Source organism: Berghia stephanieae, chromosome 13 (assembly GCF_034508935.2).
Source record: "Berghia stephanieae isolate SIO BIC M18660-M18661 chromosome 13, UCSD_Bste_1.3, whole genome shotgun sequence".
Lineage (NCBI taxonomy): Eukaryota > Metazoa > Mollusca > Gastropoda > Nudibranchia > Aeolidiidae > Berghia > Berghia stephanieae.
Window position 1 is genome coordinate 19,140,891 of NC_088372.1, and position 22,500 is coordinate 19,163,390.

A 22,500-nucleotide genomic window follows, 5' to 3' on the forward strand; every position below is an offset into this window, starting at 1 on the left:
TTTTGTGAAGTCCCAGTATTGAGTGAGAATTTTTGACAAGAGGAGTGAAAGTGTTAATTTTAATCCATCGAAAATTGGAGGACGTATTTTCTGGCCAATTTTTAAAATGTGGGGTGTTTTTTTTTTTCTTTTTTTTTTTTTTTTGAATCTTTTTTTTTTATCATAGTAGAGCAGTAATGAAATAATATCTACTATCATTAGCAGCATCCCTTTACAAGGGTTATTTAGCCTGTTCTATACTTGCCAAGCTGATGACATGGCCGCCTATTTTAAAACCATTATCTTATAGTATGAGTCTCGAGCTATTGTATGAGCTTCTGTATGGAGCAGCAAAATGGACTCTTACTAAAGCCCTTGAGAAGCAACTGGTCGGCTGCTACACCCGTAGGCTGCGGATGGCCCTCAATGTAAGCTGGAAAGAGCACATAACAAATGAAGAGCTCTACAGTGACCTCCCCCCAGTGACCTCGAAGATTCAAAAGAGAAGACTGAGACTTGTGGGGCACTGCTGGAGACACAAGGAGGATATTGCAAACAGTCTTGATCTATGGGAACCACCTGAGCAAACCAGAAGCAGAGGCAGGCAGAATAAAACCTACATTGACTGTCTGCTAGATGACACAGGAATGGACAACACCCGGGAGCTGCGTACGCTTATGGAGGCCAGGACAGAATGGCGAAGACTTGTGGCTCATGTTGGGCGCCCCAAGGGGCGGCCTAAGTAAGTAAGTAATGAGTCTCGAGTTGCTCCCAAAGTGGGCAGGGAGGTACATACTGTATCATCTATCCCCCTATATCTGTTTTCCAACCTACTTTCTGTCTTTGTCTTTGAATGAGATTACTTGGTCTTGTCCTGGCCCTGGCCGGATACCATGGCTGAGAGGGAAACAGTCAAATGTATAGTTAATATTGGGAGATGATATTTTTTTTACTTGTAATTCATCTCTCTGTTATGCACTGTATTATGTTTTCTTTATATTATATATGATTTGTTAAACATTTGAGTGTATCCCTCTTAGTGGGTACCTGTGCTTGTGTCTGGATGAGACTTTTAGTGATCTCAAACTAAATACTTTGATAGTGTGCTCTTGGAATCTACACCTGTTTCTTATTTGAACCAATTCCCCTTTGTCTCACCTTTTCTTGGGTGCTTTAATTGTAATTCTTTTACTTTTTACCATCCCATTTTCTTCCTTTTTATTGGCGCTGATATGACCTTAATTTGTTGCAAGCACCGTAAAACCCTTAAAAACAAACAAACAAACACTCTCGAGTTACATAATTAACATACAGTGCGTGCATACATTTTTAAAAAATGACTTGTTATAATAACAGCAACACTAGGACGACATGACGCCTGTAAAGCGATATTACTTCGGGGTTTTTTTCTGACAGAGACAACACTGGTAACTGTAGGTACTAATTTTTACACGGTGAGAGAATGTGAGTATAGAGTCTCTTCCAAGGCCTCAACTATGGCGGACAAGAGAGCGGGACACGAACCCTGGACTTCAGGTCCGACGGCGAGTGTCATTTCACAAGACCACATATATTATAAAGAAACAGACAAGACAGAAAGAAGAAGCAAGGCAGGAAAAAAAGTGTAGAAGAGAGAGAGAGAGAGAGAGAGAGAGAGAGAGAGAGAGAGAGAGAGAGAGAGAGAATTAGATTAAATTTAATCAAATCAATTATATATAGAAAGATAGATAGATAGATAGATAGATAGATAGATAGATAGATAGATAGATAGATAGATAGATAGAATTAGAGAGGGAGAGAGAAAAAGAATAACACTTAACAAATAAAACAATAAAAAAAACAAAACAATTTTTTTTTTAAACCCGACGAACAATCAACATTTAAGTGATAATTCATGTAAACAATGATTATATTGCATGACATGTTATCATTTTCATAATGAATGACATTATGACTATAATGAGGATAATCTCGACGTTCTATAATGAATTTGTGAAATCGTAATGACGTTAAAATTGACGTCTTTCATTTCTATCTAGACGTCTATATATATATTTATTTTTTTTTTTTGAAATAATTTGAATGGTGACAAAATATCTTGACGTTGGTGTTTCTTTTGATCGTAACAATGATGATGATTATGATAGGTGATGGTGGTGGTAGTAATGATGATGATGATGATGATGATGATGATGATGATGATGGTGATGATGGTGATGATGATGATGATGATGATGATGGTGATGATGATGATGATGATGATGATGATGATGATGATGATGATGATGATGATGATGAAAATGACGTTGTTGATGACGATCGTCATGATTTTTTAATCTGTCATGACGCAATCCCTTATAATCTTGTATATTATCAGAATTATTTTGTTTTTGTCGTTGACAGGTTAAATATTTTTTGGTACTTTTTTCTTTTTTTATTCTTCTTTTTTTTTCTTCTCATTGCAATGTCGATACCGATGTTGTAATCATTGTTGTTGTTGTTGTTGTTGTTGTTGTTGTTGTTGTTGTTGTTGTTTTTGTTGTTGTTGTTTTTGTTTCCTTAATGTTGCTGTTTTTGTTTTTGTCATTTATGGTGTCGCCGTTAAATGTTGTTATTGTTTTTGTTGTAGTTGTTAATTTTGTTATGGTTACCACTGTTGCCATTGTTGTTGTTGTTGTTTGTGATGGGATCATTTTTATCTTTTAAAAAACATCATCATGTAAACATCAGTTCAAATTGCCCGATTAAAAACCAGCAAACAGACGGACGGGTTTGATACTAAAAGAGTCTGTTGAAGAATCACAAAACCATTATAAGATTTATATTATCGTAAGGTGAGATTCGTACAAAAAAATTCTGAGAGCCGCTAATGTACTTTCTCCCCAAGGCAAACTAAAATGTCTGTCGAAACACTTCTTCCTTCTTTATTTCTTCTTCTTCTTTTATTTTTCTTTGATAGACAGGTTACTGAGTAGAGCAACTTTTACTTCCGCCTTTTAATGTTTCCGTTTATCCCATAACTACTCATGAGGACGAGGGCTAAGTGCCAGCACCGAGGAAAAAAAAAGTATGAAGACTATACTACTATCTTTCCATCTGCTTATTGAGGAAAACTAAATATTATTATAGTTAGATATAACAAAGAAAAATATGTGACGTAATCGATGCTGTGCGTTTAAGTAACACACTCGCAATATCCGCCATCCATATTAAGCATTCTGTAGGCATCCTCCCGTCTAAAAAAAAACGATGGTTTGCGCCCTGTATGGATTTGGTCTCATCAGTCTTGTTGAGAGTAGCGACCAATATACAAAACTGTGTGTAGCATTTAAAGTTTATAGTCTGGTTGATTATAATTTAGTGATTACTTATCCCTAACAAGGCGGTCTACAATATTAACAAAGAGTTGTGTGACATCAACTTCGTACCTTCTATATGACTAGAGTAGTTGTCATGAGAGACGTATTAATATATATATATATATATATATATATATATATATATATATATATATATATATATATATATATGTGTGTGTGTGTGTGTGTGTGTGTGTGTATAATGTAAATTTTCACTCACATTTTTTTGGCCGAGACGACTCGTTTCTGTGTTTTTTAAAAATGTGAGTGAAAATTTACATTATATATTAGCTCTAGGTAAAAAACACAGAAACGAGCCGTCTCGGCCAAAAAAATGTGAGTGAAAATATTAGCTCTAACCACCATTATCGAGCACTTTCGTACCTACAAGTACCCACCAACATTCATATATATATATATATATATATATATATATATATATATATATATATATATATATATATATATATATATATAGAGAGAGAGAGAGAGAGAGAGAGAGGGTATTTGTAAGCCATCGTCATAAAAGGGTATTATGCCAAATGGCAGGGCTGCCAGCTGGCCACGTTCATGTCCAAATCAACTAAAAACGGCCACAAATAGAATAATAATGTATTAAGTATTAATGTTTCTTTGCTATTATTATATTTTTTTACATCTTTATTATGATAATAGCAATGTTTTTTTCTAGTCTTGTCATGTTTGTTTGTTTTTATTACATAAACGGATGCCTTTTTCTTGGGGGTCAAAGTGTAAGTAGTTTTTGGCCACGTAAGGTTCAGTTTTGGCCAGTTCTGACGTTGAAATCGGTCACGGGGAACTCTGGCCATCTCGCAGGCCTGTCCACAAAGAGATGCAGAAGTTAAAATTGACCGAAAATATGAAATTTGAAATTTTGACACTTGAGAAATTCCCATCATTCCCGGCAACCCCCCCCCCCCTTTCCCCCATATCTCTCCCCCCCCCCCCCCCCCCCCCCCCGACCAGTTTCAATTCATTCGCATCCAAAGTAATTCCTCCCTACCCATGTCTGTCTTTCTGTTTGTACTATCCGCCTCCGCCCACTCACTCGACTGGAACGGACGGCCGAGTGTCCAACACAATTGGATTCAGTAGTCTGATGTCACGCCGCCAGGCAACGGCGGCCATCTTGGTTCTAAACAAAGAAAATCATTACTTTTTATTCTTCAATCTGGCTAGAACTTTTCATATGCCTTGTGATCAGAATATGTAAAAGTCAAAACATGATCAAATTTATGTTGTTTTTTTTTCCTCTGGATACCCTTTATGCTCGCCGGAGAAATATTTCCTACTGGCGTCCGCCATTGTTTCGATTGTTTAGAGCCAGTGTTGCTAAGTTACCATGAGTCATTAGGAAGGAAGTGACGTTACGACTGTTGAATCCTATTATTTGAGCCATTCTCGAGTCTCCCGGGATTCAATTCCACGGTGACTACTGCCTATCTACCAACTGACAATTCGATCTGAAACATGCGTCCATTTCACACAGATGGACAAACACAGAGCATCGAGCTAAGCGACCTTCCTCAAAGTAAGTGAGGTGGAGAGTAACTGTGACAATAACAATATGATGCTATGTGGTCTTGTGGTATGACACTCGCTTTCGGATCGAAAGGTCCTGGGTTCGAGCCTGGCTCGCTCAGCGCATAGTTGAGTCCTAGGAAAAGGCCCTTTACTCACATTCTCTCACCGTACTCATGTGTAAAATGAATACCTGGCCGTTAACAGCTTTGTCTCTGTACGAAAAAAAAATTGCGTTATCGTCTAACAGGCGTCATATCTTGTCCTACATCTGAAGTGTTGCTGTTGGCCAGGGACCCCTTGTAAAGCGCTTTGAGCACGTTCAGTGGATATTGCGCTATATAAAAGCTCATTTTTTAACAAGAAATGAAGTGAGTAGGAGGGAAAGTGCCAGAAGACATAGAGTTTGAAACCACTTTTATTTTGGAGTGATGGTGGATAGCTCATACAGTAAGTAGAGCCACGCTCTCTACCCGGCCAGGCGGATTAGTCGTACCAGTAAGGTCGTGGGTTCGAGCAGCGAAATGTTTATTCTCTATTGCCTTCTGGCACTATTCTTCTCACTTCACTTATTGTTTTTTCGATATTTATAATTTAAAAAAATTAATTGAGCTTTTGTATAGCGCAAAATCCACTAAACGTGCTCAAAGCGCTTTACAAGGGTCACCTGGCCAACAGCAACACTTAACATGTAGGACGGAACATGACGCCTGTCAGGCGATATTACAATTTTTTCCGGACAGAGACAATGCTGCTTAATGCCAAGTACTGGTTTTACACATGAGTACGGTGAGATAATGTGAGTAAAGAACCGTTTTCAAGGACTCAACTATGCGCCGAGCGAGTCTCGAACCCAAGACATTCCGATCCGATTACGAGTGTCAAACCACGAGACCACATAGCCGCACAAGGACAAATTTTCCGGCCAAATTCTTTTTAAAATTGTTTTTACAGAGTACGACAAAACAGTCTGTGAGATTGTCATACCCGATGTGTAAAAAAAACAAAAACAAAACAAAACAAAACAAAAAAAACCCAAAAAAACCAGCACGCATGTTTTCACATCGAATTGTGTCTAGGTCATCACGTGATTTCCTCTGAGACAAAGTCTGTGCCAACTGCAGTGCTGCCAACTCAGACGAGAAACATTGTTCGTAAAACTGCAACTATAAATCTGCCGAACAGAGATGCATAATATACGTCTGGTAAGTCGGAAGTAGGAAGTTCGAGTTGGAAGTCGGTTTGGACGAGTTCAATCCCTCGAGGGGGCGGGGACGTACACTCCTCCAAGCTTGGTGGTGGGAAGTTGCCAGGCTTCTTCACCAGTAAGAGGAGACACTGGGTGGTAGGGAATCGACTTCGGTCGAGGACCTGCCTCACGGCAGCAGCCTCTTATGGTTTTCACACTACTATGTTATGACGATCGACACAATCAGCAAAGTCCGGTCCGCATTCGTGTACCGTCGCGAGCCCGCCGGGTAGCATCGTCACAACACACCTTTCGACTAGATGCTCTGCCGTCTCGGGTTCTTGCCCACAGCGTGGACTTATTGGACAGGTAGTAAGACCCCACCAAAGTCGCTTCATCAGTGGGGACTTTCCACCTGTCCAACATGTACCCGATATGGGTTAGAACCCGAAACCGCAGAGCCTCTAGTTGAACGGTGTGTTGTGACGAAGCTTCCGGGCGGGTTCTCGACGGCGCACGAGTGTCAGTGGCCGGAGCCATGATTAACTTATAGCCTGACACTGACCAAAAAATGACGTCAAAATGCCAGTCTTTGGCCACAAAAGAGATCAAACCGTGAGTTATATTCAATAGTTCAACCAATGGGACCACTTGTTTTCATGAGCACTACTAACACTAAGTGGTGCAAAAACCAAATAATGACGTCAAAATGCCAGTCTTTTTGGGTTTCAGTGTCAGGCTATAACTTAACGATGGCTACGATGTGGTAGGGACTTTGCTGATTGGGTCGATCGTCATAACATAATAGTGTGAGCACCATTGGAAGCTGCTGCTGTGCACTGAAGAAATAAAAAAACCCCAAAAAACCTATTTAACAGGCCCGGAAATCTGTATTCTAACCCTCTCCATACCAACTATTGGAAATTCGTCACATTCATTACGATACAACCAACAATTTTCTATTTTGCGGCTATGTGGTCTAGTGGTGTGACACTCGCTTTCGGATCGTAAGGTCCTGGGTTCGAGCCTCGCTCGGTGAATAGTTGAGTCCTTGAAAAAGACTCTTTACTCACATTCTCTCACCGTACTCATGTGTAAAATGAGTACCTGGCCCTTTACAGCGTTGTCTCTGTCCGAAAAAAAAATGCAACATCGCCCGACAGGCGTCATATCCCGTTCTACATGTTAAATGCTTCTGTTGACCAGGGACCCCTTGAAAAGCGCTTTGAGCACGCTTAGTGGATATTGCGTTATATTAAAGCTAATTTTTAAAGCTCAATTTCATCTGCATGGAGCTGCCAACACAGACGAGAATCATTCGTAAAACTTCAACTATAAATCTGCCGTAGATGAAGAAATAATTTTTGAAAAATATAAAACAATTATTTTTGGCCCGTAAACTTGTGTTGTATTCCTCTCCTTACCAACTATAGATAACAATGTGAAATTGACGTTTCGGGTTTCCCCTTTATCAACAAACAGGATGGCCCGGAAAATTGTATTTTAACCCTCTCCTTACCAACTATAGATAACAATGTGAAATTGAATGTATGCTTCAATTTAATTTCAAAAACAAATAAAATGGACGTTTCGGGTTTCCCCTTTATCAACAAACAGGATGGCCCGGAAACTTGTATTTTAACCCTCTTCTTACCAACCATAGATAACAATGTGAAATTGAATGTAAGCTTCAATTTAATTACGAAAACAGATAAAATGGACGATCGGGTTGAAACAGGATGAATGAAACACTACAGATGTATGCGCTTGTCTGAGAAGCTCACAATATTGCCACCCGGAAGTATAACGGAGTCACACACAAAAGCTATATTGTAACCTTGAACGTTTGTATAGTCTGGTTAATAGATACAGTTTAGTGAGAATAACTCATAAAAGTAGATGACAAAGTACAATAACAAAGATTCATATTCTTTCTATCAATTGTTCTATTATTATTATTATTATCATTATTATTATTATTATTATTATTATTATTATTATTATTATTATTATTATTATTATTATTATTATTATTATTATTATTATTATCATCATCATCATCATCGTCATTATCATGCAAAACGATACTAATGAAATATCTATGGCTGGGTTTCAAAAGATTTGATTTACATGTAGCCGACTGTGAGTCTCTTGAGAATAGATTTCACACGAAAACAAACGGAGATATAAGATGAGAAAAGACATTCCAGAGAAAACAGAATAAATAGAAAAAAAAAAGAACTGAAAATGTTCAACAGACAAAAAACAAAAAACAAAAACAAAAACAAAAAAACCCCAAAAAAACAAAAAACAAAAAAAAAAAACAAAAAACAAATAAAGAATAAAAAAAAAATAAAAAAAATAATTATTGTCATTGAAAAAAATTGATGTGAGAAAATTATATTTTTTTAATTTTTTTTTTTTAAGAAAAGAAATATATAAAAAGAGATAGCATGCAAATTACAAGCCAAATCAAATTTATGGGGAAATTGAGGGCTAGCTCTGACGATTTGGTCTTAGTGGTATGACACTCGTCGCCTTAGGATCAGAAGGTCATGGGTTCGAGTCCAAATCTGAGTTTTTTGAATCCTTCGAAAGTGCTCATTATTCACACACACACATACACACAAACACACACACACACACACACACACACACACACACACACACACAGAGGAACTGAATATAGTTTCCTCAACAGCAAAACAAAATTAGCGGATCCCCCCCCCCCACACACACACACACAAACACACACACACACACATAGTTCAAAACTAAATCCCCCTCCCCTCTCAATCCCCAAAACACAAATAATATAACAAAATAGGTCCTTGACTATAAGTAAACCCGAAAAAATTTCCTTGAAATAGAGTTTTGCGAGCATTGCCACCCATTAAATCATTGTTGACTTTCAGCATCGCTTGATTTTGTGGGGAAAAAACGAGACAGCATAATCTTGAGCTACATAGAGGACGCGGATAAAATATTGTCTTTTGAAGTTTCAAAGTTTCAAAGTTTATTCAATCTTAGGCTTTCGCCAATAAATCACACAATTTGATGACAACATACATGAAAGTGGAAAAAAAATGTTTGATCTACATGGAACCAAAAAAAAATATAAACTGATAGCATTAAAAACCACACAAAAAATACAACAATCGTAATAGAGGAAGGGGTGATTTTTTGTTTTGTTTTCTTAATTGTATTTTTGTTTTTCATTCACCTTATTTTCTTTGATATGAAATGTTGTATTTACTATTCATTTCTATAATTTGTTTACATTCCCCACGACAAGTGTTTTAAATTAATTTCTTATATTACATTATGATATATTAATAATATATATATATATATATATATATATATATATATATATATATATATATATATATATATATATATATATATATATATATAAACCGATGTCAGAATGAAATGTCAGAAATGATTATAGGCTAAAGCAACGGGATGAACACAACACTTCAATTATATCAAAGGATAATGAATGAACGGATAATGTGTTAATTATGTTAAGAATGCAACAGATGCTAAACTGCGGGACGAACAGGCAGGTTTTCGGAAAAACCGTTCAACCACCGACCAGATTGCCTCTCTGCGAGTCATAGTAGAACAGTCTATAGAATGGAACTCTCCTCTTATTGTCAACTTTCTGGATTACGAGAAGGCTTTCGACAGTATTGACAGAGCAACATTGTGGAAAATTCTGGCACATTATGGACTCCCTGAAAAGATAGTAAACCTCATTAAGGAAATGTATGAAGGATCAAGTTGCAGGGTTGTACATGAAGATCAGCTTACTGACAGCTTTGAAATTAAGACTGGTGTCAAGCAGGGATGCTTGCTCTCACCATTCCTGTTCATCCTTGCCATTGATTGGCTAATGAAGGAAACCTCCAAAGGGAGAAGAAATGGGATACAGTGGACCCCCTGGACACAGTTGGATGATCTGGATTTTGCAGATGATCTGGCTCTTCTGTCCCACACCCAGGACCAGATGCAAGCAAAAACCACAATTATAAACAGCCTCTCGGAATCAATTGGTCTAAGAATTCACCCTGCAAAGTCAAAGGTCTTGAGGATAGGTACGCGTCAAAGGGAGCAGATCAAAGTAAAAGATCAGGAACTCGAAGATATAGACACTTTCTGCTATCTCGGAAGTATAATTGACAAGGATGGAGGCACGGAAGCAGAGGTGAAAGCACGAATAGGAAAGGCACAGGCTGCATTCACATCTTTGAACAGAGTTTGGAGAACTAAAGATATCTCCCTTCAACTAAAGCTAAGACTTTTCAACTCAAACGTGAAGTCTGTCCTACTGTATGGATGTGAAACTTGGAACGCATCACAGGCATGTATAAGGAGGGTACAGATTTTCGTAAACAGGTGCATGCGTAAGCTACTCAGAATAAAATGGATGGATAGAATAAAAAATGAAGAAGTATGGAAAAGAACACAGCAGAAACCAGTGGGAGAGGATATAGGAAGAAGACGGTGGAGGTGGATTGGACACACGCTTAGAAAGAATGACTCAACTATAACAAAGAAAGTATTGGACTGGAACCCTCAGGGCAGAAGATCAAGGGGAAGGCCACGAGGAACATGGAGAAGAATTAAAGAAGCTGATATACAGAGAAGTGGTAAGACCTGGAATGAGATAAAAAAGTTGGCTCAGGATAGAGAAGGATGGAAACTGTTTGTCTGTGGCCTATACCCTGACCCAGGGTGAAAAAGGCAATGATGATGATGAATGGTGATGAAAATAATAATGATGATGATGATGATGGTAATAATAATAATAATAATAATAATAATAATAATAATAATAATAATAATAATAATAATAATAATAATAATAATAATAATAATAATAATATAATAATAATAAGAATAATAAGGATGATGATGGTGGTGGTGGTGATGATGATGATGATGATGATGATGAAGATGATGATGATGATGATGATGATGATGATAATTAAAGAGTACAAGGGAAAAACCATGGCAGAGATAGGTATTAGAATATAAACATCTTAATGAAATGTTTCATCCAAGACATTGAATGGAGCACACTTATTAACGAGATGATTGACCGCTATTTCATACTCTTGAATAAAACACAAAATATTTAAAAATTTGGCCAGAAATTTCGTCCTTCATATATCTATCGATTTAATTGACTCTCATCTTGGCAAAAAAAAACTTTCAAACCCGGTACATGGCGTCTGGATGATTCGGACACCAAAAAGCGAATTTTGAGTCATAAATGGTAAATAAATTTAAATTGAGCTTTTGTATAGCGCAATATCCACTAAACGTGCTCAAAGCGATTTACAAGGGGTCCCTAACCAACAAAAACACCTAACTTGTAGGACACGACGCCTATCGGGCAAAGACAACGCTGTCAACGGCCAAGAACTCATTTTACACCCAAGTGCGGTCAGAGAATGTGAGTAATCCTTTGTAAAGCGCGTTGGGCACGTTAAGGGGATATTGATCTATATAAAAGCTCATCTTTTTAAGCCACAGATGACCACTTCTCGAACCCTTAATGACTACCCACTTCCCCCCCCCCTTCCCCCATCCCTTTGAGGATGATAGACAGAGGTTCAAACTTTCCCTCCATATATAGAAAGCAGAAGAAATACACCCACTTTTCCACAGTTCTATTTATAGAGGGAAACTTCAGACTCTTGACATCAATAAAGGGGGAGGGGGGGGGGGAGGGGGGGGGGGGCAAAAAAAAACCATTCCAATTTTGAAAAGTAGCAAAAATCTCTAAGATTGAATGAATTAAAGTCAATTTGTAATTCATTACTACTATTATAATAGCATCACCATCATTCGTCTTCTTTCCGTCATTGTTGTCTTCTACTATAATTCAACTTTTTCTCTGCCGAACTATTAAAATTACAACACTTTAAAAAAATTGGCCAGTATACTCTTCCTTCAAATAGCCACGGGTTAAATTGTTTTGATGGTTATATTCCATACCCATCTCTGCCATGAATTCATTAGAACATCATTTAGTTAGTTATTTGTCGAAAAGCTTATTTTTTTAACTAGACGATTATGGAAGAAAAAAAATTGGCGTCACCTATCTAGTTCATTGTTAATACGATTCAATAGTCTGATGTCACGCCGCCTGGCAACGGCGGCCATATTGGTTCTAAACAAAGAAACTCATTACTTTTTATTCTTCATGCTGGCTAGAACTTTTCATATGCTTTGAGATCAGAATGTGTAAAAGTCAAAACATGATCAAATTTATGGGGTTTTTTTCCTCTGGATACCCGTTATGCTCGCCGGAGAAATATTTCATACGGGCGTCCGCCATTGTTCCGATAGTTTAGAGCCAGTGTTGCTAAGTTACCATGCGTCATTAGGAAGGAAGTGACGTCATGAATATTGAATCCTATTGGTTTTAGCCAGACATTTTTATGATTAAGTTAATTTGTAATTCATTATTAGTATTATATTAGCATCATCATCATTAACTCACTCAATCCTAGAGATTTTGCTACCTTTCAAAATTGGAGAAAATAAAATTATTAACAATCAGCATGTACATAGATAGATAGTTTTATTCAACTACCGTTAACATGCTAAAATTAAAAATAGCAGCTTTTACACTACGCCTATAATTTGTCTCAGAAAAATGTAATAAATAGGCATGGGGTAAAAGTAACCCCGGGATAACTACGGATATAGTCGGTGTTAGGTTGAGTGAGTTAAAATCATTTCTCTTCTTTCCGTCATAGTTGTCTTCTACTATAATTCAACTATAACTGCCGTGCTATTAAAAATACAACACTTAAACAAAAAAAATTAGTCATAATACTCGTCCTTCAAATTAAATATTCACGGGTTAAAATGACTCTCATGTTGGTAAAAATTCGTTTTAAAGTTTTTATATTCTATCTACCTATCTCTGCCATTATTCATTAGAACACCATTTAGTTAATTATTCGTCGAAAATTGAAGAAAAGAAATTGTTAATTGGTTTTAGCCAGACATTTTTATGATCAAGTCGTTTGTAGTCGTATGCCATAGTCTGATGGACGCCCGCCATTGTTCCAATAGTTTAGAACCGGTTACTAAGTTTATATGCGTCATTACGAGGGAAGTAACGTCACGACTGTTGACGCTTTGTCATTATTATTATTATTATTATTATTATTATTATTATTATTATTATTATTATTATTAGAATTATCATTATTATTATATTATCATTATTATCATCATCATCATCATCATCATCATCACCATCATCATCATCATCATCATACTACTACTACTACTTCGCGAAATTCCAGGTTTGAGTAGGTTATCTTTTTTTTTTTTAATTTATATATTTCTTTTCATTTTTCTTTTTTTTTTTTCTTTGGTTGGGGGGGGGGGGGGGGGTTCCAAATATGGGATCATTGAAATCGACCTATATTTGAAGGACGAGTGACTGGCCAAATATTTAAATTCGTGTTTATAGATAGTTCGAAGATGACGTCACTCAGGTCTTTGTTGATGTTTTTGCCATCCGCGTTTATGAGTAATGCTCACTGAACTGTATTAACCCGACTATAAACGTTCATGGATACACACAGTTTTGTGAGTTGATCCGCTATACTTCCGGATGGCAATGTTATGAGCTTCTGAGCCAAGCGCATACTATCTATATTCCAGATTACGACTGAGAATTGGTTACTACCATAACCATCGTTATGTTATAGCCTGACACTGAAATCCAAAAGGACTGGCAGTTTGACTCATTATTTGTTTTTTGCACCGCCTAGTGAGTTGTCGTCAGTAGAGCTCATTGAAATAAGTTATTTCATTGGTTGAACTATTAGTGGAGGCAGTTAGGACCAAAATTGTGCATATTGTGGTAAAAGCATGAAATTTGGTGACAACGAAGGGAGTGGCTATACAAACAATTATGGATATAGAACCACCCTGACAAATGACCGGAATGACCACTAACTGACCACTCATTAAAACCCTCTAATTGCTATTTAAAATAGACACATCGGCGACAATAAATACTTCAAAATTTAATTGAAGGCAAAATGCGTTTAAGGATTTGTCGTTCGCTTTAGATAAGAGACAAATTAACACATTCCTATTACGTTCAGCTCTGAATTGACCACGAAATGACCAAAATGACCATTGATAAAAACAGAATGAGCGACAACCTTTTTGTAGTTAAAATACAAATTCTTATCATGGAATTCGAAGTATGTTCAGCACTGCAGTATAAAGTAGATGCCACAATTGGGCAAATTATTCAAACTGACCATATTACTGACCAATAAATGACCATTCAATAACAATCATAAAATCATTACTGTTTGTAGATATTTCAAAGTATATACATTATTTGCAAATGAAAATAAGATTAAAGTTGAAATTCGGAAGCATTCCCTTTTATTGTGAATCGTAGGGTTATTATAGCTTATTGACCAAATGACCAATTGCTGACCAGATGACCATTCTTTCTAAATCACATAAATATGATAGTCAAGTTGATAATCACAATGACATACGTAAGCTCGACAGCAGGTCAATAATAATAACTCACAGATGGAAATTCCTTATTTAATATGTATAATGCCACTAAATGACCAATTGACCACCCATTATTGACCATCTGACCACGAGATAAGTAGTTGTCATCATGAGCCATGATATTTAGGGATAATGGAGCCGGAGTTTAATTCGGTTTCTATTTTGTGTTCCGGACAATAGTAATTGCTTACTACTTTTTTCATAAGACGTCAGCATATCCCAGATTATTAGTTGTGCTTGTTAAAATGTGTATTTATTGGGATATGCATTTGTCACAGGTTCTGTCCCTTGATTATATCCAATGCATTGGACTCTATCATGAGGACAACGCTCATGTACTTACTTACTAACTTAGGCCGCCCCTTGGGGCGCCCAACATGAGCCACAAGTCTTCGCCATCCTGTCCTGTCCTCCATAAGGGTACGCAGCTCCCGGATGTTGTCCATTCATGTGTCATCTAGCAGGCAGTCAATGTATGTTTTTTTCTGCCTGCCTCTGTTTCTGGTTCTCTCATGTTGTTCTCATAGCACAAAACTGCTTGCAATCTCCTCCTTGTGTCTCCAGCAGTTCCCCGCAAGTCTCAGTCTTCTCTTTTGTATCTTCGAAGTCACTGGGGGGGAGGTCACTGTAGAGCTTTTCATTTGATATGTGCTCTTTTCAGCTTATGTTGAAGACCATCCGCAGCAAACGGGTGTAGCAGCCGTCCAGTGGCTTCTCAGGGGCTTTTGTTAGAGTCCATGTCGCTGCTACATATAGAAGCACTGACTCTACCGTTGCCAGGAACAGTCTCTTCTTTATTTCCCTCTGTAGGTTTGAACTCCAGATTTTCCTGAGTTTGTGACAGGCGCTCCAAAGCCAAAGCTCCTGTAAACAAGATTGTTTAGGGCACTTTACAAAGGCCACGTTTCTCCACGACAAAAATGGTCCGGTCTTCGAAACTCCTTGGAATTTCAATCCGTTGGCGTTGTGTTGCTAATCGCCTCTTCTTTTTTTCCATCATGTTCGTCTGTATGCAGATGACGTCACTCAGGCCTTTGTTATTGTTTTTGCCATCCGCGTTTGTGAGTTGTTCTCACTAAATTGTATTAACCAGACTATAAAAGTTCATTGTTACACCGAGTTTGTGTGTTGGTCCGTTATACTTCCGGATGGCAATGTTGTGAACTCCTTGGCCAAGCGCATTCTATCTATACTCCTATAGATAGTATGCGCTTGGCTAAGAAGCTCATAACATTGCCATCCGGAAGTATAACGGACCAACACACAAAACTGTGTGTATCCATGAACGTTTATAGTCGAGTTAAAACAGTTCAGTGAGCATTACTCATAAACGCGGATGGCAAAAAACAATAACAAAGACCTGAGTGACGTCATCTTCGAACTATCTATACTTCTATGATTAAACTATAACTCTGCCATATCGATCTAACACTAATATTAAAATTAAAACATTTTTAAAAAAAGAAATTTGCCAGAATATACTCGTCCTTCAAATAGGATTCAGTAGTCTGGTGTCACGCCGCCAGGCAACGGCGGCATCTTGGTGCTAAACAAAGAAAATCATTACTTTTTATTCTTCATGCTGGCTATAACTTTTCATTCCCTTTTCATACGCCTTTTGATCAAAATGTGTAAAAGTCAAAACAAGATCAAATTTATGTGTTTTTTTCCCTCTGGATACGCTTTTTATGCTCGCCGGAGAAATATTTCATACGGGCGTCTGCCATTGTTCCGATAGTTGAGAGCCAGTGTTGTTAAGTTACCATGCGTCATTAGGAAGGAAGTGACGTTACGACTGTTGAATCCTATTAATATCGATGGGTTAAAATGACCCCTCATGTTGTATAAAAGCTCGTAGTTGCGATACCTCATTGAAGGCCCAGCTTTGAGAGGGTCAATTTCAATCGATCGATTTTAGATCGAAGGACGAGTTTGTTTGTTTTTTTGGCCAAAAATATCGAAAAATGAGTTTATCGGAGTTCTACGAGAGAATTCCTGAGGATTTTTGTGTTTTTATTATTTTTTCTTTTTTTTTTTGTTTTTTTTTTTTGTTTCATTTTAGTTGCGTTGAGGGGGCGTACATAGGTGTAAAGAGAGGAAGGAAGAAGCACGCCTCATTATGATTATATTTTTAAAAATTTCAACCATTTCATTTTTTAAAGCAAAAATTCAATTACATTCCTTTAAAATAATCATAACATTGCAAAAAATCGATACGTTAAGAATGGAGCGTATATTATTATTTTCTCCTTTTGTGTTTCCAATTCACTTACTTTGATATGTCAACACGTCGTGAATTCACACGCTCACACACACACACACACACACACACACACACACACACACTTCGCTATGATAATTTTATTATTATATCATCAAACGCTCTCTATCCCCTACCCTGTTATTAATTTCACCTCCGCATTCGAGCTCTTAGCAATTGTCAACTGATGTTCTTCTTCCTATCGGCTGCTGTTGTTCTGGTGTCAATATTATTATGATAATTACAATATAAAACTCTATTTTATATAATTTATCGCGATGTTATATTAATATCAGGTTTGTTGTGTGGAGGTTTACGTGGAATGCAAAGAAAGAAGAAAAAGAAAAAAAGTCCGCTTTAGCGGGAAAACTTTGATAATGTACGTTCTTTAACATTAGGATATGTTTGGGTTTGTTTGTTTTTTACATCGCTTAATCGGGACATGAACACTAGACAGTGTAAACCTTGAGAATGGCGAGAGTGAGAGAGATGCACATATACAATACAAAGAGTAAATCAAGTCTTTCTCCTGTTTAACTCACTCAGTCCAGGAGATTTTTGCTACTTTTCAAAATTTGGAAATAATGTATTAAAAAGCATGTACGATAGATAGTTTTATTCAACTATAGATAGTATGCGCTTGGCTAAGAAGCTCAGAACATTGCCATCCGGAAGTATAACGGACCAACACACAAAACTGTGTATCCATGAACGTTTATAGTCAGGTTAATACAGTTCAGTGAGCATTACTCATAAACGCGGATGGCAAAAAACAATAACAAAGACCCGAATGACGTCATCTTCGAACTATCTATATTAACATGTAAAAATTAAAAAGATTAGGTTTACTACTACGCCTCTAATTTGTCTCGGAAAAATGTAATGAATAGTCATGGGGTAAAAGGAACCCACGTAAACTGCGGATATAGTCGGTGTTAGGGTTGAGTGAGTTAAACACATCTTTAAAAGAAAAAATAAAACGTTACAACCAATATACTTTAAACATGGACTTATTATGAATACATATTATATGCTTTACATTTTGTTCACCATTATCTTTTTTTCAATGCGCCTCACTCCATGGTTGCCATGGCTACTTACAAGCAATTTTAACCTATTTGCAAGAAGTACTTTTGGTGTGTTTTGTAGCGTTCGTGTAAATAAATGATGCTGCTCGAAGCTCGAAGAAATTTATAACAATGTTGAATTGAATGTAAGCTTCAATTTAATATACGAAATTGTTATAATATGTACCTGTCATGGCGTGATGGATTCTATAGATAGTATGCAGATGACGTCACTCAGGCCTTTGTTATTGTTTTTGCCATCCGCGTTTGTGAGTTGTTCTCACTAAACTGTATTAACCAGACTATAAAAGTTCATGGTTACACAGAGTTTGTGTGTTGGTCCGTTATACTTCCGGATGGCAATGTTGTGAACTCCTTGGCCAAGCGCATTCTATCTATAACAGCTTTTTTTTTTTCATGGTACGCGTTCCAACATCAAGGGTACAAACGAAAGAGTGAAAATGGTGAGGCTTCGTATGAGAACAAAACAGAACATGTCTGTCATTTTCTCTCCATTTTCACTCTTTCGTTAGTATTTTACGATCACCGACTTCAGGCAGCCCCTACCGTTTTCAACACCAAAGGTGTGAGCTGAATGAACAATGTCTCTGATATGTGACCCATCGTCTCAAAACAGTATTATGTCGGAACGAACCAGATGCTTAAAAGCCGAAGTAAATGTTAAACTGGTAAAAAATATAAATTGTTGGCACTAGAACCTTAAAATATGGTTGTCATTCTCCTCAATATATCATATAAACTCAACACAAGTCTGATATTTCTGGCTATAAAGTCAATTTTCAACATCTTAACCAACCCGACTTAATACCGTTTTGAGGCGAAGGGTCACATTTAGCCCCGTCGGAAAAAGTCATAGGGAGAAATGACCTTTGACCCAGGCGGTCAGGCGATCGAGTCCATCTCTGCTCTCCCAATCCATTTGTCCGAAAACGTGTCGTTCAGAAATGGGATTCTTCTTCTTCTTCTTCGTTCCCGTCACGTCACATGGTCAGTCCGGTCTGGTGAATGAAGCTCACAGTAAATGGGATTCAATAGTCTGATTGTGCGGCTATGTGGTCTAGTGGTTTGACACTCGATTTCGGATTGGAAGGTCCTGGGTTCGAGCCTCGTGCTCGGCGCAAAGGTGAGTCCTTGGAAACGACTCTCTACTCACATTTTCTCACCGTACTCAGGTGCAAAATGAGTACCTCGCCGTTATCAGCCGTGTCGTTGTCCGAAAAATTGTAATATCAGCAACGAGCGGCTTGGTTCTAAACAAAGAAAATCGGTGCTTTTTATTCTTCATGCTGGCTAGAACTTTTTCACATGCCATGTGATAAAATGAATGTATAAATGTCAATACATTATCAGATTTATAATGCTTTTCTTCTCTGGATACACTTTTATGCTCGTCCGTCATTGTTCCGATAGTTTAGAACAAGTTACTAAGTTACTATGCGTCATTACGAGGGAAGTGACGTCACGACTGTTGAAGCCTATTCACGAACGGCATGTCTCCACGGTGGAGGAGCACTCTGTCTTACTGGAAAAAACTCTATGGTCGATATTTCACAAAGATAGGATGCAGCAAAAAATTCCAGCGTATCTAAAAAGGCATTTACAGTAAATGTTTTCACCTATAGGAAGATGGACCAATAACTCTTTTGTGCATTTACCAATACGATAGAATGCGCTTGGCCAAGAAGTTCACAACATTGCCATCCGGAAGTATAACGGACCAACACACAAACTCTGTGTAACCATGAACTTTTATAGTCTGGTTAATACAGTTTAGTGAGAACAACTCACAAACGCGGATGGCAAAAACAATAACAAAGGCCTGAGTGACGTCATCTGCATACTATCTATACGATACTTTCAATTTGTATCCGAACAAATTTAGAATACCAGTTCCTTTGGGCATTTTCTTGTTACGATCTATCAAACTGGACTGCTTAAAAGCTGGACTTCCGTTGAACTGCGTCTCCGATAATGTTGATGGTATTTTTAACGAAAACTACAATACTATTGGCAATAGTAATTATAAGGGACATTCAGTAATTTTGAGCTTTTATATAGCGCAATATCCACTTAAAGTGCTCAAAGCGCAATACAAGGGGTCCCTGGCCAACAGCAATATTGAACATTTAGGACGGGACATGACGCCTTTTAGGCGATATTACACTTCTTTTCGGACAGGGACAACGCTGTTAACGGCCCGGTACTCATTTTACACCTGAGTACGGTGAGAAATGTGAGTAAAGAACCTTCTCCAAGGACTCAACTATGCGCCGAGCGAGGCTCGAACCCAGGACCTTCCGATCCGAAAGCAAGTTTCATACCACTAGACCGCATAGCCTCACAATATTTGTTTGATGAAAATATTACATGGTGTCCATAAAATATTTCCTTGATTTCAAACACTTCTTATTCTAAAACCATTATTGATATTTACATCTGGTTTTCATCAGCTTCTAAGGAAAAACCATACATTTATGAAAATTTAGAACACCCGTTCATTTCATTTGGGCTTTTTCCAAAACAAATCGTTTCCATGTCCTGGTAGGATCTATCAAACTGGACTATGGATCGAACATTGTTGCGCTACTTTTGGCGATTTAGTTTTATACACTCACATTAACACTAAGAGAATTTTGTCGTAGGTACTGTTTGTTGTTAAATAAATATGTGACTCCTCGTATCAAAACGGTATTATGTCGGGATGGACCAGATACTAAAAAGTCAAATTATAGTTAAACTGGTCAAAAATATGAAACGTTGGTATTTAGCACAGTATAGTATGATAATCCTTCTCCTCTATAAAGCATATAAACTCAACTTAAACTCGATATTTCTGGCTACAAATTCCATTTTCAGCATCTTAATCATCCCGACTTAATACCGTTTCGAGACGAAGGGTCACATATCTGGCGGTTAACAGCGCGTCTTGAGAAACAAAAAATTAAAAAATGGAATTTCGGCCTAGCTTGCTTCAAGTCTCGTCCAACATGTTAAGGGTTGCTGTTGGCTTGAGACCCCTTGTAAAGCGCATTGAGCATGCTTAATGAATATTGCTCTGTATAAACGCTCTAGACTGGTGTTTCTTTTTGGGTTAAAAAAAAAAAAACAAATATTTGTTTGTTTGTTGACAAGGAGAGAGAGAGAGAGAGAGAGAGAGAGAGAGAGAGAGAGAGAGAGAGAGAGTGTGTGTGTGTGTGTGTTGCTTTTGAAATATTGCTAAGAAAAATTAGAAAGAATTTAATCTTTGATACCCATCTTGGAACTTTCTATTTTGTTTTGTTTTGTCGTTCTTTTTTTTTTTTTTTGTTTGTTTTTGTTTTTTATTTTGTTTTTCGTTTCATGTGAGCAAAAACCACCTTGCAAAGATACTCTTCCATAACGATAAAAGAATTAATATTTCTTTCTGTTCGTTTCCATTTTCAATTCAATGTCTTTCTTTTTCAAACTTTTTTTGTTGTTCTTAGAATTGAGCCACAATGTTCTTTTTCAATAATTTTTCAATTCATTTCAGGCTATCGAGATCTATATTATTATTTATATTCATGTATTTATTTATCTGTTTATCTTATAATGGACTTTTGTATACAAATATTTTATATTACCTCTTATCGATTCCAATCGTGAGTTGTTCTAGTGCTAACACTAACACCCGAGGGGAAAACAGATAGCAGGGTGAATAGATAGAGGAAGAAGGATGTCTATTGACGAGAATATTCTTGAACATGCATGCAATTGATCTGAAGAAGACATGTCGTGTTGATTGTTCAGTTGGATTTTTCAGAATTTTGAGAATTTAAAATGGTGGTGCTGCTTATGTTGTTGATGCTGATAATGATGATGATGATGATGATGATGATGATGATGATGATGATAATAATGATAATAATGATGATAATAATAATAATAATAATAATAATAATAATAATAATAATAATAATAATATTATTAATTATTATTATTATTATAAAATAATAATAATAATAATAATAATAATAATAATAATAATAATAATAATAATAATAATAATAACAATTATAATAATAATAATAATAATAATATTTATGATGATGATGATGATGATGATGATGATGATGATGATGATGATGATGATGATGATGATGATGATGATGATAATCGTATACAACAGGACAAAATCGGAAAGCCTAAAGGATATTTCACAGGAAATTTATTAAATTGAATTTTTTCTTTTGCAATAGTTATAGTACAAACTTTTAAATTGAACTTTAATATAGAGCAATATCCACCAAATGCGGTCAAAACGCTTTACAAAGGGTCCCTGACCAACAGAAACATGTAACATGACGCCGAGTTGGCGATATTACAATGTTTTCCGACGGAGACAAAACTATTCACGGCCTGGTACTCATTTTACACCGAGTACGGAGAGAGAATGTAAGTAAAGAGTCTTTTCCAAAGACTCAACTATGCGCCGAGCGTAGCTCACACTCAGGAAAAAAATATTCTGGGATTAATCTCGGC

The 22,500-nt window shown here is 36.9% G+C and overlaps 1 protein-coding gene across 2 annotated transcripts in view; it reads left to right on the forward strand.

The window, feature by feature from the left end:
- The window catches only part of LOC144958701 (uncharacterized), a 229,474-nt gene that overhangs the window by 135,272 nt on the left and 71,702 nt on the right, over positions 1-22,500 (forward strand). The gene's annotated exons all lie outside the window — the stretch shown is intronic.